This window comes from Somniosus microcephalus, unplaced genomic scaffold, assembly GCF_052327205.1.
Source record: "Somniosus microcephalus isolate GS21.2 unplaced genomic scaffold, FLI_Smic_1.0 scaffold37, whole genome shotgun sequence".
NCBI lineage: Eukaryota > Metazoa > Chordata > Chondrichthyes > Squaliformes > Somniosidae > Somniosus > Somniosus microcephalus.
This window is the reverse complement of record NW_028225224.1, coordinates 390633-405217: the sequence shown is the minus strand read 5'-3', so window position 1 is coordinate 405217 and position 14585 is coordinate 390633. Positions and strand designations below refer to the sequence as shown.

The following is a 14585-nucleotide window of genomic DNA, read 5'->3' as shown; positions in this document are numbered from 1 at the left end:
AGATGCTGTCCCTTTAAAATCAGTCATCCACGGGGACGCGGTCCCTTTAATGAAAATCTCATAGAAAAAGAGAGTGCCTGTCCCTTTAAGAGAACCCCCACCACTCCCATATTTCTCTTAATAAAGTGCTTGAAATTAATAATTAAAACGCAGAAAATTAATATTAAAAAAATTAATTCAGGGAGAAAAAATATTTTTACTCACATTTGCTCCACAGCGTTTCTTGTTTCTGTTTCATCAATTTAAAAACTTACTGCTTTTTTTACGATCAGCCATGATCGCATTGAATGGCGGAGCAGGCTCGAAGGGCCGAATGGCCTACTCCTGCTCCTATCTTTTATGTTTAAAACAAGTATCTTCTGTAAAATAAAATTAGTTTGAGCTGTAAAAGGAACATAAAAAATAAACTATCCCAGGATCACAGATTCTGACCAGGCCGCTTTACAAAATGGCGGCGGGTCAACCCCAGGTCCCGCCTCCTCCTTCGCCGCGATTGGTTGGAGGACCAAAGCCACGCTGTCAGTCATCCAGGCTCCGCCTCCCCTCGCTCATTGGTGGAGAGCTCAGTGTCAGTCAGTGCACGCCGGCGACGTCGTGACGTTGCAGGGTGGGCGGTTGGAGCAGGCGGGAAATTAATTTAAATTAAATCTCCCGTCAGCCTCCTCTGTCCCAATCAGCCGGCGCAAGTCCCGCCCCTCGGGCTCCCCGATTGGTTGGAGGACCCGCCGCCGGCTCGCTCCTCCAGCCCCGCCCCGCTCGCTCCCTATTGGTCGGAAGCTCCCGTCAATCAGCCCCTGGGCCCGGGTCCTATCTTCTATGTGCTTTCAGTGATGACTTTGATAAACTGGTTTTACCGGAAATTAGAAGAGGAGGGGAGAGATTTGAAGACACTCGGTCCCTTTGTGACTCTAAAGTTGCAGCTGGCCCCGCGCATGCGCCCCATGGCCCCGCCCTCTCCTGCTCCACAGGCGCCCGGCCAGCACCGCGCATGCTCAGCGCACACCCTGGGCCCCTGTCAATCATCCTCCCTCTGAACAGGCACCGCCCCCTCCCCCTACTCCGCATGCGCCGCCGGGCCCCGCTCCCAAATGTTGAGCCGCTACCGCGCCTGCGCAGGGCCTCGCATTCTGGGGAAGGCCCGAGCAACCGCGAGAGTCCGGATCACCGGCGGAAAGTGAGTTTTATCAGGGTTTTTTATATATAGCGGAGAGAAGCGCGGGCGGGAAGATAAATAAAAGAAAATACAAACCGCAACGTCCCAGCGCCCGCCCGGCACCGAGCGGAATGGATTCAGCGGCCGCAACCCCTTGTCTTCTGCAGGGACCCGGACTCAGCCACGTCATCAGCTCCACGGCGGTGACTGACGGGAGCTCGGACCAATAGGGAGAGAGCGGGCGGAGGTTGGAGGACTGAGGTGGCGGCGGGTCCTCCAACCAATCGGGGTGTCCGAGGGGCGGGACTTCCGCCGCCCGCTTCTCCCGCTGCTGAGACAAGTGGAATGCAGCAGAGGGCGCTCTTCTGAGTTTGGGGCTTAGACCTGTTAGTGGAGCAGTGCAGAGGGAACTTTACTCTGCACTGGGCTTTACTCCCTCAGCACTGCACTGGAGGGGCAGCACAGAGTTTTAGACTCGAGTCTCTGGAGTGGGACTTCAACCCACAACCTTCTGACTCAGAGGAGAGAGTGCTGCCGCCTGAGGCACGGCTGACACTCTGTATCTAACCTGTGCTGTACCTGCCCTGGGAGTGTTTGATGGGAAAGTGTAGAGGGGGCTTTACTCTGTATCTAACCCGTGCTGTACCTGCCCTGGGAGTGTTTGATGGGACAGTGTAGAGGGAGCTTTACTCTGTATCTAACCCGTGCTGTACCTGCCCTGGGAGTGTTTGGTGGGACAGTGTAGAGTGAGCTTTACTCTGTATCTAACCCATGCTGTACCTGCCCTGGGAGTGTTTGATGGGACAGTGTAGAGGGAGCTTTACTCTGTATCTAACCCATGCTGTACCTGCCCTGGGAGTGTTTGATGGGACAGTGTAGAGGGAGCTTTACTCTGTATCTAACCCGTGCTGTACCTGCCCTGGGAGTGTTTGGTGGGACAGTGTAGAGCGAGCTTTACTCTGTATCTAACCCATGCTGTACCTGCCCTGGGAGTGTTTGATGGGACAGTGTAGAGGGAGCTTTACTCTGTATCTAACCCGTACTGTACCTGTCCTGGGAGTGTTTGATGGGACAGTGTAGAGGGAGCTTTACTCTGTATCTAACCCATGCTGTACCTGCCCTGGGAGTGTTTGATGGGACAGTGTAGAGGGAGCTTTACTCTGTATCTAACCCCTGCTGCACCTGCCCTGGGAGTGTTTGATGGGACAGTGTAGAGGGAGCTTTACTCTGTATCTAACCCGTGCTGTACCTGCCCTGGGAGTGTTTGATGGGACAGTGTAGAGGGAGCTTTACTCTGTATCTAACCCGTGCTGTACCTGCCCCGGGAGTGTTTGATGGGACAGTGCAGAGGGAGCTTTACTCTATATCGAACCTGTGCTGTACCTGCCCTGGGAGTGTCTGATGGGACAGTGTAGAGGGAGCTTTACTCTGTATCTAACCCGTGCTGTACGTGCCCGGGGAGTGTTTGATGGGACAGTGCAGAGGGAGCTTTACTCTGTATCTAACCCGTGCTGTACCTGCCCTGGGAGTGTTTGATGGGACAGTGTAGAGGGAGCTTTACTCTGTATCTAACCCGTGCTGTACCTGCCCCGGGAGTGTTTGATGGGACAGTGTAGAGGGAGCTTTACTCTGTATCTAACCCGTGCTGTATCTGCCCTGGGAGTGTTTGATGGGACAGTGTAGAGGGAGCTTTACTCTGTATCTAACCCGTGCTGTACCTGCCCCGGGAGTGTTTGATGGGACAGTGTAGAGGGAGATTTACTCTGTATCTAACCCGTGCTGTACCTGCCCTGGGAGCGTTTGATGGGACAGTGTAGAGGGAGCTTTACTCTGTATCTAACCCATGCTGTACCTGCCCTGGGAGAGTTTGATGGGACAGTGTAGAGGGAGCTTTACTCTGTATCTAACCCGTGCTGTACCTGCCCTGGGAGTGTTTGATGGGACAGTGTAGAGGGAGCTTTACTCTGTATCTAACCCGTGCTGTACCTGCCCTGGGAGTGTTTGATGGGACATTGTAGAGGGAGCTTTACTCTGTATCTAACCCGTGCTGTACCTGCCCTGGGAGTGTTTGATGGGACAGTGTAGAGGGAGCTTTACTCTGTATCTAACCTGTGCTGTACCTGCCCCGGGAGTGTTTGATGGGACAGTGTAGAGGGAGATTTACTCTGTATCTAACCCGTGCTGTACCTGCCCTGGGAGCGTTTGATGGGACAGTGTAGAGGGAGCTTTACTCTGTATCTAACCCATGCTGTACCTGCCCTGGGAGAGTTTGATGGGACAGTGTAGAGGGAGCTTTACTCTGTATCTAACCCGTGCTGTACCTGCCCTGGGAGTGTTTGATGGGACAGTGTAGAGGGAGCTTTACTCTGTATCTAACCTGTGCTGTACCTGCCCTGGGAGTGTTTGATGGGACAGTGTAGAGGGAGCTTTACTCTGTATCTAACCCGTGCTGTACCTGCCCTGCGAGTGTTTGATGGGACAGTGCAGAGGGAGCTTTACTCTGTATCTAACCCGTGCTGTACCTGCCCTGGGAGTGTTTGATGGGACAGTGTAGAGGGAGCTTTACTCTGTATCTAACCTGTGCTGTACCTGCCCTGGGAGTGTTTGATGGGACAGTGTAGAGGGAGCTTTTCTCTGTATCTAACCCATGCTGTACCTGCCCTGGGAGTGTTTGATGGGACAGTGTAGAGGGAGCTTTACTCTGTATCTAACCCATGCTGTACCTGCCCTGGGAGAGTTTGATGGGACAGTGTAGAGGGAGCTTTGCTCTGTATCTAACCCATGCTGTACCTGCCCTGGGAGTGTTTAATGGGACAATGTAGAGGGAGCTTTACTCTGTATCAAACCCGTGCTGTACCTGCCCTGGGGGTGTTTGATGGGACAGTGTATAGGGAGCTTTACTCTGTATCTAACCCATGCTGTACCTGCCCTGGGAGTGTTTGATGGGACAGTGCAGAGGGAGCTTTACTCTGTATCTAACCCGTGCTGTACCTGTTCTGGGGATGTTTGATGGGACAGTGTAGAGGGAGCTTTACTCTGTATCTAACCCGTGCTGTACCTGCCCTGGGAGTGTTTGATGGGACAGTGTAGAGGGAGCTTTACTCTGCATCTAACCTGTGCTGTATCTGCCATGGGAGTGTTTGATGGGACAGTGTAGAGGGAGCTTTACTCTGTATCTAACCCGTGTTGTACGTGCCCTGGGAGTGTTTGATGGGACAGTGTAGAGGGAGCTTTACTCTGTATCTAACCCATGCTGTACCTGCCCTGGGAGTGTTTGATGGGACAGTGTAGAGGGAGCTTTACTCTGTATCTAACCCGTGCTGTACCTGCCCTGGGAGTGTTTGATGGGACAGTGTACAGGGAGCTTTACTCTGTATCTAACCCGTGTTGTACCTGCCCTGGGAGTGTTTGATGGGACAGTGTAGAGGGAGCTTTACTCTGTATCTAACCCATGCTGTGCCTGACCTGGGAGTGTTTGATGGGACAGTGTAGAGGGAGCTTTACTCTGTATCTAACCCGTGCTGTACCTGCCCTGGGAGTGTTTGATGGGACAGTGTAGAGGGAGCTTTACTCTGTATCTAACCCGTGCTGTACCTGCCCTGGGAGTGTTTGATGGGACAGTGTAGAGGGAGCTTTACTCTGTATCTAACCCGTGCTGTACCTGCCCTGGGAGTGTTTGATGGGACAGTGTAGAGGGAGCTTTACTCTGTATCTAACCCGTGCTGTACCTGCCCTGGGAGTGTTTGATGGGACAGTGTAGAGGGAGCTTTACTCTGTGTCTAACCCGTGCTGTACCTGCCCTGGGAGTGTTTGATGGGACAGTGTAGAGGCTGCTTTACTCTGTATCTAACCCGTGCTGTACCTGCCCTGGGAGTGTTTGATGGGACAGTGTAGAGGGAGCTTTACTCTGTATCTAACCCATGCTGTACCTGCCCTCGGAGTGTTTGATGGGTCAGTGTAGAGGGAGCTTTACTTTGTATCTATCCCGTGCTGTACCTGCCCTGGGAGTGTTTGATGGGACAGTGTAGAGGGAGCTTTACTCTGTATCTAACCTGTGCTATACCTGCCCTGGGAGTGTCTGATGGGACAGTGTAGAGGGAGCTTTACTCTGTATCTAACCCGTGCTGTACCTGCCCTGGGAGTGTTTGATGGGACAGTGTAGAGGGAGCTTTACTCTGTATCTAACCCGTGCTGTACCTGCCCTGGGAGTGTTTGATGGGACAGTGTAGAGGGAGCTTTACTCTGTATCTAACCCGTGCTATACCTGCCCTGGGAGTGTCTGATGGGACAGTATAGAGGGAGCTTTACTCTGTATCTAACCCGTGCTGTACCTGCCCTGGGAGTGTTTGATGGGACAGTGTAGAGGGAGCTTTACTCTGTATCTAACCCGTGCTGTACCTGCCCTGGGAGTGTTTGATGGGACAGTGTAGAGGGAGCTTTACTCTGTATCTAACCCGTGCTGTACCTGCCGTGGGAGTGTTTGATGGGACAGTGTGGAGGGAGCTTTACTCCGTATCTAACCTGTGCTGCACCTGCCCTGGGAGTGTTTGATGGGACAGTGTAGAGGGAGCTTTACTCCGTATCTAACCTGTGCTGTACCTGCCCTGGGAGTGTTTGATGGGACAGTGTAGAGCGAGCTTTACTCTGTATCTAACCTGTGCTGTACCTGCCCTGGGAGTGTTTGATGGGACAGTGTAGAGCGAGCTTTACTCTGTATCTAACCCGTGCTGTACCTGCCCCGGGAGTGTTTGATGGGACAGTGCAGAGGGAGCTTTACTCTATATCGAACCTGTGCTGTACCTGCCCTGGGAGTGTCTGATGGGACAGTGTAGAGGGAGCTTTACTCTGTATCTAACCCGTGCTGTACGTGCCCGGGGAGTGTTTGATGGGACAGTGCAGAGGGAGCTTATATCTGTATCTAACCCGTGCTGTACCTGCCCTGGGAGTGTTTGATGGGACAGTGTAGAGGGAGCTTTACTCTGTATCTAACCCGTGCTGTACCTGCCCCGGGAGTGTTTGATGGGACAGTGTAGAGGGAGCTTTACTCTGTATCTAACCCGTGCTGTATCTGCCCTGGGAGTGTTTGATGGGACAGTGTAGAGGGAGCTTTACTCTGTATCTAACCCGTGCTGTACCTGCCCCGGGAGTGTTTGATGGGACAGTGTAGAGGGAGATTTACTCTGTATCTAACCCGTGCTGTACCTGCCCTGGGAGCGTTTGATGGGACAGTGTAGAGGGAGCTTTACTCTGTATCTAACCCATGCTGTACCTGCCCTGGGAGAGTTTGATGGGACAGTGTAGAGGGAGCTTTACTCTGTATCTAACCCGTGCTGTACCTGCCCTGGGAGTGTTTGATGGGACAGTGTAGAGGGAGCTTTACTCTGTATCTAACCCGTGCTGTACCTGCCCTGGGAGTGTTTGATGGGACATTGTAGAGGGAGCTTTACTCTGTATCTAACCCGTGCTGTACCTGCCCTGGGAGTGTTTGATGGGACAGTGTAGAGGGAGCTTTACTCTGTATCTAACCTGTGCTGTACCTGCCCCGGGAGTGTTTGATGGGACAGTGTAGAGGGAGATTTACTCTGTATCTAACCCGTGCTGTACCTGCCCTGGGAGCGTTTGATGGGACAGTGTAGAGGGAGCTTTACTCTGTATCTAACCCATGCTGTACCTGCCCTGGGAGAGTTTGATGGGACAGTGTAGAGGGAGCTTTACTCTGTATCTAACCCGTGCTGTACCTGCCCTGGGAGTGTTTGATGGGACAGTGTAGAGGGAGCTTTACTCTGTCTCTAACCTGTGCTGTACCTGCCCTGGGAGTGTTTGATGGGACAGTGTAGAGGGAGCTTTACTCTGTATCTAACCCGTGCTGTACCTGCCCTGCGAGTGTTTGATGGGACAGTGCAGAGGGAGCTTTACTCTGTATCTAACCCGTGCTGTACCTGCCCTGGGAGTGTTTGATGGGACAGTGTAGAGGGAGCTTTACTCTGTATCTAACCTGTGCTGTACCTGCCCTGGGAGTGTTTGATGGGACAGTGTAGAGGGAGCTTTTCTCTGTATCTAACCCATGCTGTACCTGCCCTGGGAGTGTTTGATGGGACAGTGTAGAGGGAGCTTTACTCTGTATCTAACCCATGCTGTACCTGCCCTGGGAGAGTTTGATGGGACAGTGTAGAGGGAGCTTTGCTCTGTATCTAACCCATGCTGTACCTGCCCTGGGAGTGTTTAATGGGACAATGTAGAGGGAGCTTTACTCTGTATCAAACCCGTGCTGTACCTGCCCTGGGGGTGTTTGATGGGACAGTGTAGAGGGAGCTTTACTCTGTATCTAACCCATGCTGTACCTGCCCTGGGAGTGTTTGATGGGACAGTGCAGAGGGAGCTTTACTCTGTATCTAACCCGTGCTGTACCTGTTCTGGGGATGTTTGATGGGACAGTGTAGAGGGAGCTTTACTCTGTATCTAACCCGTGCTGTACCTGCCCTGGGAGTGTTTGATGGGACAGTGTAGAGGGAGCTTTACTCTGCATCTAACCTGTGCTGTATCTGCCATGGGAGTGTTTGATGGGACAGTGTAGAGGGAGCTTTACTCTGTATCTAACCCGTGTTGTACGTGCCCTGGGAGTGTTTGATGGGACAGTGTAGAGGGAGCTTTACTCTGTATCTAACCCATGCTGTACCTGCCCTGGGAGTGTTTGATGGGACAGTGTAGAGGGAGCTTTACTCTGTATCTAACCCGTGCTGTACCTGCCCTGGGAGTGTTTGATGGGACAGTGTACAGGGAGCTTTACTCTGTATCTAACCCGTGTTGTACCTGCCCTGGGAGTGTTTGATGGGACAGTGTAGAGGGAGCTTTACTCTGTATCTAACCCATGCTGTGCCTGACCTGGGAGTGTTTGATGGGACAGTGTAGAGGGAGCTTTACTCTGTATCTAACCCGTGCTGTACCTGCCCTGGGAGTGTTTGATGGGACAGTGTAGAGGGAGCTTTACTCTGTATCTAACCCGTGCTGTACCTGCCCTGGGAGTGTTTGATGGGACAGTGTAGAGGGAGCTTTACTCTGTATCTAACCCGTGCTGTACCTGCCCTGGGAGTGTTTGATGGGACAGTGTAGAGGGAGCTTTACTCTGTATCTAACCCGTGCTGTACCTGCCCTGGGAGTGTTTGATGGGACAGTGTAGAGGGAGCTTTACTCTGTGTCTAACCCGTGCTGTACCTGCCCTGGGAGTGTTTGATGGGACAGTGTAGAGGCTGCTTTACTCTGTATCTAACCCGTGCTGTACCTGCCCTGGGAGTGTTTGATGGGACAGTGTAGAGGGAGCTTTACTCTGTATCTAACCCATGCTGTACCTGCCCTCGGAGTGTTTGATGGGTCAGTGTAGAGGGAGCTTTACTTTGTATCTATCCCGTGCTGTACCTGCCCTGGGAGTGTTTGATGGGACAGTGTAGAGGGAGCTTTACTCTGTATCTAACCTGTGCTATACCTGCCCTGGGAGTGTCTGATGGGACAGTGTAGAGGGAGCTTTACTCTGTATCTAACCCGTGCTGTACCTGCCCTGGGAGTGTTTGATGGGACAGTGTAGAGGGAGCTTTACTCTGTATCTAACCCGTGCTGTACCTGCCCTGGGAGTGTTTGATGGGACAGTGTAGAGGGAGCTTTACTCTGTATCTAACCCGTGCTATACCTGCCCTGGGAGTGTCTGATGGGACAGTATAGAGGGAGCTTTACTCTGTATCTAACCCGTGCTGTACCTGCCCTGGGAGTGTTTGATGGGACAGTGTAGAGGGAGCTTTACTCTGTATCTAACCCGTGCTGTACCTGCCCTGGGAGTGTTTGATGGGACAGTGTAGAGGGAGCTTTACTCTGTATCTAACCCGTGCTGTACCTGCCGTGGGAGTGTTTGATGGGACAGTGTGGAGGGAGCTTTACTCTGTATCTAACCCGTGCTGTACCTGCCGTGGGAGTGTTTGATGGGACAGTGTAGAGGGAGCTTTACTCCGTATCTAACCTGTGCTGCACCTGCCCTGGGAGTGTTTGATGGGACAGTGTAGAGGGAGCTTTACTCCGTATCTAACCTGTGCTGTACCTGCCCTGGGAGTGTTTGATGGGACAGTGTAGAGCGAGCTTTACTCTGTATCTAACCTGTGCTGTACCTGCCCTGGGAGTGTTTGATGGGACAGTGTAGAGGGAGCTTTACTCTGTATCTAACCCATGCTGTACCTGCCCTGGGAGTGTTTGATGGGACAGTGTAGAGCGAGCTTTACTCTGTATCTAACCTGTGCTGTACCTGCCCTGGGAGTGTTTGATGGGACAGTGTAGAGCAAGCTTTACTCTGTATCTAACCTGTGCTGTATCTGCCCTGGGAGTGTTTGATGGGACAGTGTAGAGGGAGCTTTACTCTGTATCTAACCCAAGCTGTACCTGCCCTGGGAGTGTTTGATGGGACAGTGTAGAGGGAGCTTTACTCTGTATCTAACCCATGCTGTACCTGCCCTGGGAGTGTTTGATGGGACAGTGTAGAGGGAGCTTTACTCTGTATCTAACCCGTGCTGTACCTGCCCTGGGAGTGTTTGATGGGACAGTGCAGAGGGAGTTTTACTCTGTATCTAACCCGTGCTGTACCTGCCCTGGGAGTGTTTGATGGGACAGTGTAGAGGGAGCTTTACTCTGTATCTAACCCGTGCTGTACCTTCCCTGGGAGTGTTTGATGGGACAGTGTAGAGGGAGCTTTACTCTGTATCTAACCCGTGCTGTACCTGCCCTGGGAGTGTTTGATGGGACAGTGTAGAGGGAGCTTTACTCTGTATCTAACCCGTGCTGTACCTGCCCTGGGAGTGTTTGATGGGACAGTGTAGAGGGAGCTTTACTCTGTATCTAACCCGTGCTGTACCTTCCCTGGGAGTGTTTGATGGGACAGCGTAGAGGGAGCTTTACTCTGTATCTAACCCGTGCTATACCTGCCCTGGGAGTGTTTGATGGGACAGTGTAGAGGGAGCTTTACTCTGTATCTAACCCGTGCTGTACCTGCCCTGGGAGTGTCTGATGGGATAGTGTAGAGGGAGTTTTACTCTGTATCTAACCCGTGCTGTACCTGCCCTGGGAGTGTTTGATAGGACAGTGTAGAGGGAGCTTTACTCTGTATCTAACCCGTGCTGTACCTGCCGTGGGAGTGTTTGATGGGACAGTGTAGAGTGAGGTTTACTCTGTATCTAACCCGTGCTGTACCTGCCCTGGGAGTGTTTGATGGGACAGTGTAGAGGGAGCTTTACTCTGTATCTAACCCGTGCTGTACCTGCCGTGGGAGTGTTTGATGGGACAGTGTAGAGGGAGATTTACTCTGTATCTAACCCGTGCTGTTCCTGCCCTGGGAGTGTTTGATGGGACAGTGTAGAGGTAGCTTTACTCTGTATCTAACCCGTGCTGTACCTGCCCTGGGAGTGTTTGATGGGGCAGTGTAGAGGGAGATTTACTCTGTATCTAACCCGTGCAGTACCTGCCCTGGGAGTGTTTGATGGGACAGTGTAGAGGGAGCTTTACTCTGTATCTAACCCGTGCTGTACCTGCCCTGGGAGTGTTTGATGGGACAGCGTAGAGGGAGCTTTACTCTGTATCTAACCTGTGCTATACCTGCCCTGGGAGTGTTTGATGGGACAGTGTAGAGGGAGCTTTACTCTGTATCTAACCCGTGCTGTACCTGCCCTGGGAGTGTTTGATGGGACAGTGTAGAGGGAGCTTTACTCTGCATCTAATCTGTGCTGCACCTGCCGTGGGAGTGTTTGATGGGACAGTGTAGAGGGAGCTTTACTCTGTATCTAACCCGTGCTGTACCTGCCCTGGGAGTGTTTGATGGGACAGTGTAGAGGGAGCTTTACTCTGTGTCTAACCCGTGCTGTACCTGCCCTGGGAGTGTTTGATGGGACAGTGTAGAGGCTGCTTTACTCTGTATCTAACCCGTGCTGTACCTGCCCTGGGAGTGTTTGATGGGACAGTGTCGAGGGAGCTTTACTCTGTATCTAACCCATGCTGTACCTGCCCTGGGAGTGTTTGATGGGACAGTGTAGAGGGAGCTTTACTCTGTATCTATCCCGTGCTGTACCTGCCCTGGGAGTGTTTGATGGGACAGTGTAGAGGGAGCTTTACTCTGTATCTAACCTGTGCTATACCTGCCCTGGGAGTGTCTGATGGGACAGTGTAGAGGGAGCTTTACTCTGTATCTAACCCGTGCTATACCTGCCCTGGGAGTGTCTGATGGGACAGTATAGAGGGAGCTTTACTCTGTATCTAACCCGTGCTGTACCTGCCCTGGGAGTGTTTGATGGGACAGTGTAGAGGGAGCTTTACTCTGTATCTAACCCGTGCTGTACCTGCCCTGGGAGTGTTTGATGGGACAGTGTACAGGGAGCTTTACTCTGTATCTAACCCGTGCTGTACCTGCCGTGGGAGTGTTTGATGGGACAGTGTAGAGGGAGCTTTACTCCGTATCTAACCTGTGCTGCACCTGCCCTGGGAGTGTTTGATGGGACAGTGTAGAGGGAGCTTTACTCCGTATCTAACCTGTGCTGTACCTGCCCTGGGAGTGTTTGATGGGACAGTGTAGAGCGAGCTTTACTCTGTATCTAACCTGTGCTGTACCTGCCCTGGGAGTGTTTGATGGGACAGTGTAGAGGGAGCTTTACTCTGTATCTAACCCATGCTGTACCTGCCCTGGGAGTGTTTGATGGGACAGTGTAGAGCGAGCTTTACTCTGTATATAACCCGCGCTGTACCTGCCCTGGGAGTGTTTGATGGGACAGTGTAGAGGGAGCTTTACTCTGTATCTAACCCGTGCTGTACCTGCCCTGGGAGTGTTTGATGGGACAGTGTAGAGGGAGCTTTACTCTGTATCTAACCTGTGCTGTACCTGCCCTGGGAGTGTTTGATGGGACAGTGTTGTGGGAGCTTTACTCTGTATATAACCCGTGCTGTACCTGCCCTGGGAGTGTTTGATGGGACAGTGTAGAGGGAGCTTTACTCTGTATCTAACCTGTGCTGTACCTGCCCTGGGAGTGTTTGATGGGACAGTGTAGAGGGAGCTTTACTCTGTATCTAACCCGTGCTGTACCTGCCCTGGGAGTGTTTGATGGGACAGTGCAGAGGGAGCTTTACTCTGTATCTAACCCATGCTGTACCTGCCCTGGGAGTGTTTGATGGGACAGTGTAGAGGGAGCTTTACTCTGTATCTAACCTGTGCTGCACCTGCCCTGGGAGTGTTTGATGGGACAGTGTCGAGGGAGCTTTACTCTGTATCTAACCTGTGCTGTACAGGGGGCAATGGTGGGGGATTCAGGAAAGGTCCCAGCAGATTGGAAAACTGCTAATGTAATGCCCTTATTTAAAAAGGGAGGCAGACAAAAGGCTGGAAACTATTGACCAGTTAGCCTAACATCTGTGGTTGGCAAAATGTTGGAGTCCATTATTAAGGAAGCAGTAACAGGACATTTGGATAAACATAATTTAATCGGACAGAGTCAGCATGGTTTTATAAAGGGGAAGTCATGTTTGACAAATTTGCTCAAATTCTTTGAGGATGTAACAAACAGGGTGGATAAAGGGGAACCAGTGGATGTGGTGTATTTGGACTTCCAAAAGGCATTTGACAAGGTTCCACACAAAAGATTACTGATCAAGATAAGAAATCACGGGATTGGGGGTAATATACTGGCATGGGTGGAAGATTGGCTATCTAACAGAAAACAGAGAGTTGGGATAAATGGTTCATTCTCGGGTTGGCAATCAGTAACTAGTGGTGTTCCGCAGGGGTCAGTGCTGGGACCCCAACTCTTTACAATCTATATTAACGATTTGGAGGAGGGGACCGAGTGCAACATATCCAAGTTTGCCGACGATACAAAGATGGGAGGGAAAGCAGTGAGTGAGGAGGACATAAAAAACCTGCAAAAGGACATAGACAGGCTAAGTGAGTGGGCAGAGATTTGGCAGATGGAATATAATGTTGGAAAGTGTGAGGTTATGCACTTTGGCAGAAAAAATCAAAGAGCAAGTTATTATCTAAATGGAGAGAAACTGCAAAGTGCTACAGTACAAAGGGATCTGGGGGTCCTGGTGCATGAAACACAGAAGGTTAGTATGCAGGTGCAGCAGGTGATCAGGAAGGCCGATGGAATCTTGGCTTTTATTGCAAGGGGGATGGAATATAAAAGCAGGGAAGTCTTGCTTCAGTTATACAGGGTATTGGTGAGGCCACACCTGGAGTATTGCGTACAGTTTTGGTTTCCATATTTAAGAAAAGATATACTTGCTCTCGAGGCGGTTCAGAGAAGGTTCACTCGGTTGATTCTGGAGATGAGGGGGTTGACGTATGAGGAAAGGTTGAGTAGGTTGGGAATCTACTCATTGGAGTTCAGAAGAATGAGAGGCGATCTTATCGAAACATATAAGATTGTGAGGGGTCTTGATCGGGTGGATGCGGTGAGGATGTTTCCACTGATGGGTGAGACTAGAACTAGGGGGCATAATCTTAGAATAAGGGGCTGCCCTTTCAAAACTGAGATGAGGAGAAACTTCTTCACTCAGAGGGTAGTAAATCTATGGAATTTGCTACCCCAGAGAGCTGCGGGAGCTGCAACATTAAATAAATTTAAAATGGAGATAGACAGTTTCCTAGCAGATAAGGGAATTCGGGGTTACGGGGAGAGGGCAGGGAAGTGGACGTGAGTCTAGATTCGGATCAGCCATGATCCTATTGAATGGCGGAGCAGGCCCAAGGGGCCGTATGGCCTACTCCTGCTCCTACTTTTTATGTTCTTATGTACCTGCCCTCAGGAGCAAATTTGGCTAGGGTAAATAAAATCAGAGAGTTAAATGCGTGGCTCAAAGACTGGTGTGTGAGAAATGGGTTTTGCTTCTTGGGACACTGGCACCAGTACTGGGACAGGAGAGAGCTGTTCCATTGGGACGGACTTCAGTTGGCCAGTGCTGGGACTAGAATCCTGGCGAATCGAATAACTAGGGCTGTAGAGAGGGCTTTAAACTAATTAGTAGGGGGGAGGTTTCAAGAGAGCGAAAAATAAAAATGTCAGCGGAGAAGGCAATAGAGCAAGGTAGCAGTGGGGGAATTTAAAACCAGGGCGTATCAGGAAGGGACAGAATATATAAAGATAAAGGTAAAGTAGTAAAGAGGGTAAAAGCAGGAATAAATTGTCACAAAACATATTTAAAAGTTCTTTATCTGAATGCACGCAGCATTCATAACAAAATAGACGAGTTGACGGTACAAATAACTACACATGGGTATGATCTGGTGGCCATTGCGGAGACATGGCTGAAGGGTGACCATGACTGGGAACTAAACATCCAGGGGTATTTGACTATTAGGAAGGACAGACAGGAAGGAAAAGGAGGTGGGGTGGCTGTGTTAATAAAGGATGGAATCACT

The 14585-nt window shown here is 51.1% G+C and overlaps 1 pseudogene; it reads right to left on the bottom strand.

Moving 5' to 3' along the window:
• Nucleotides 1-686, bottom strand: part of LOC147083854 (uncharacterized) — a 187355-nt pseudogene extending 186669 nt beyond the window's left edge.
• Nucleotides 687-14585: the final 13899 nt, after the last annotated feature.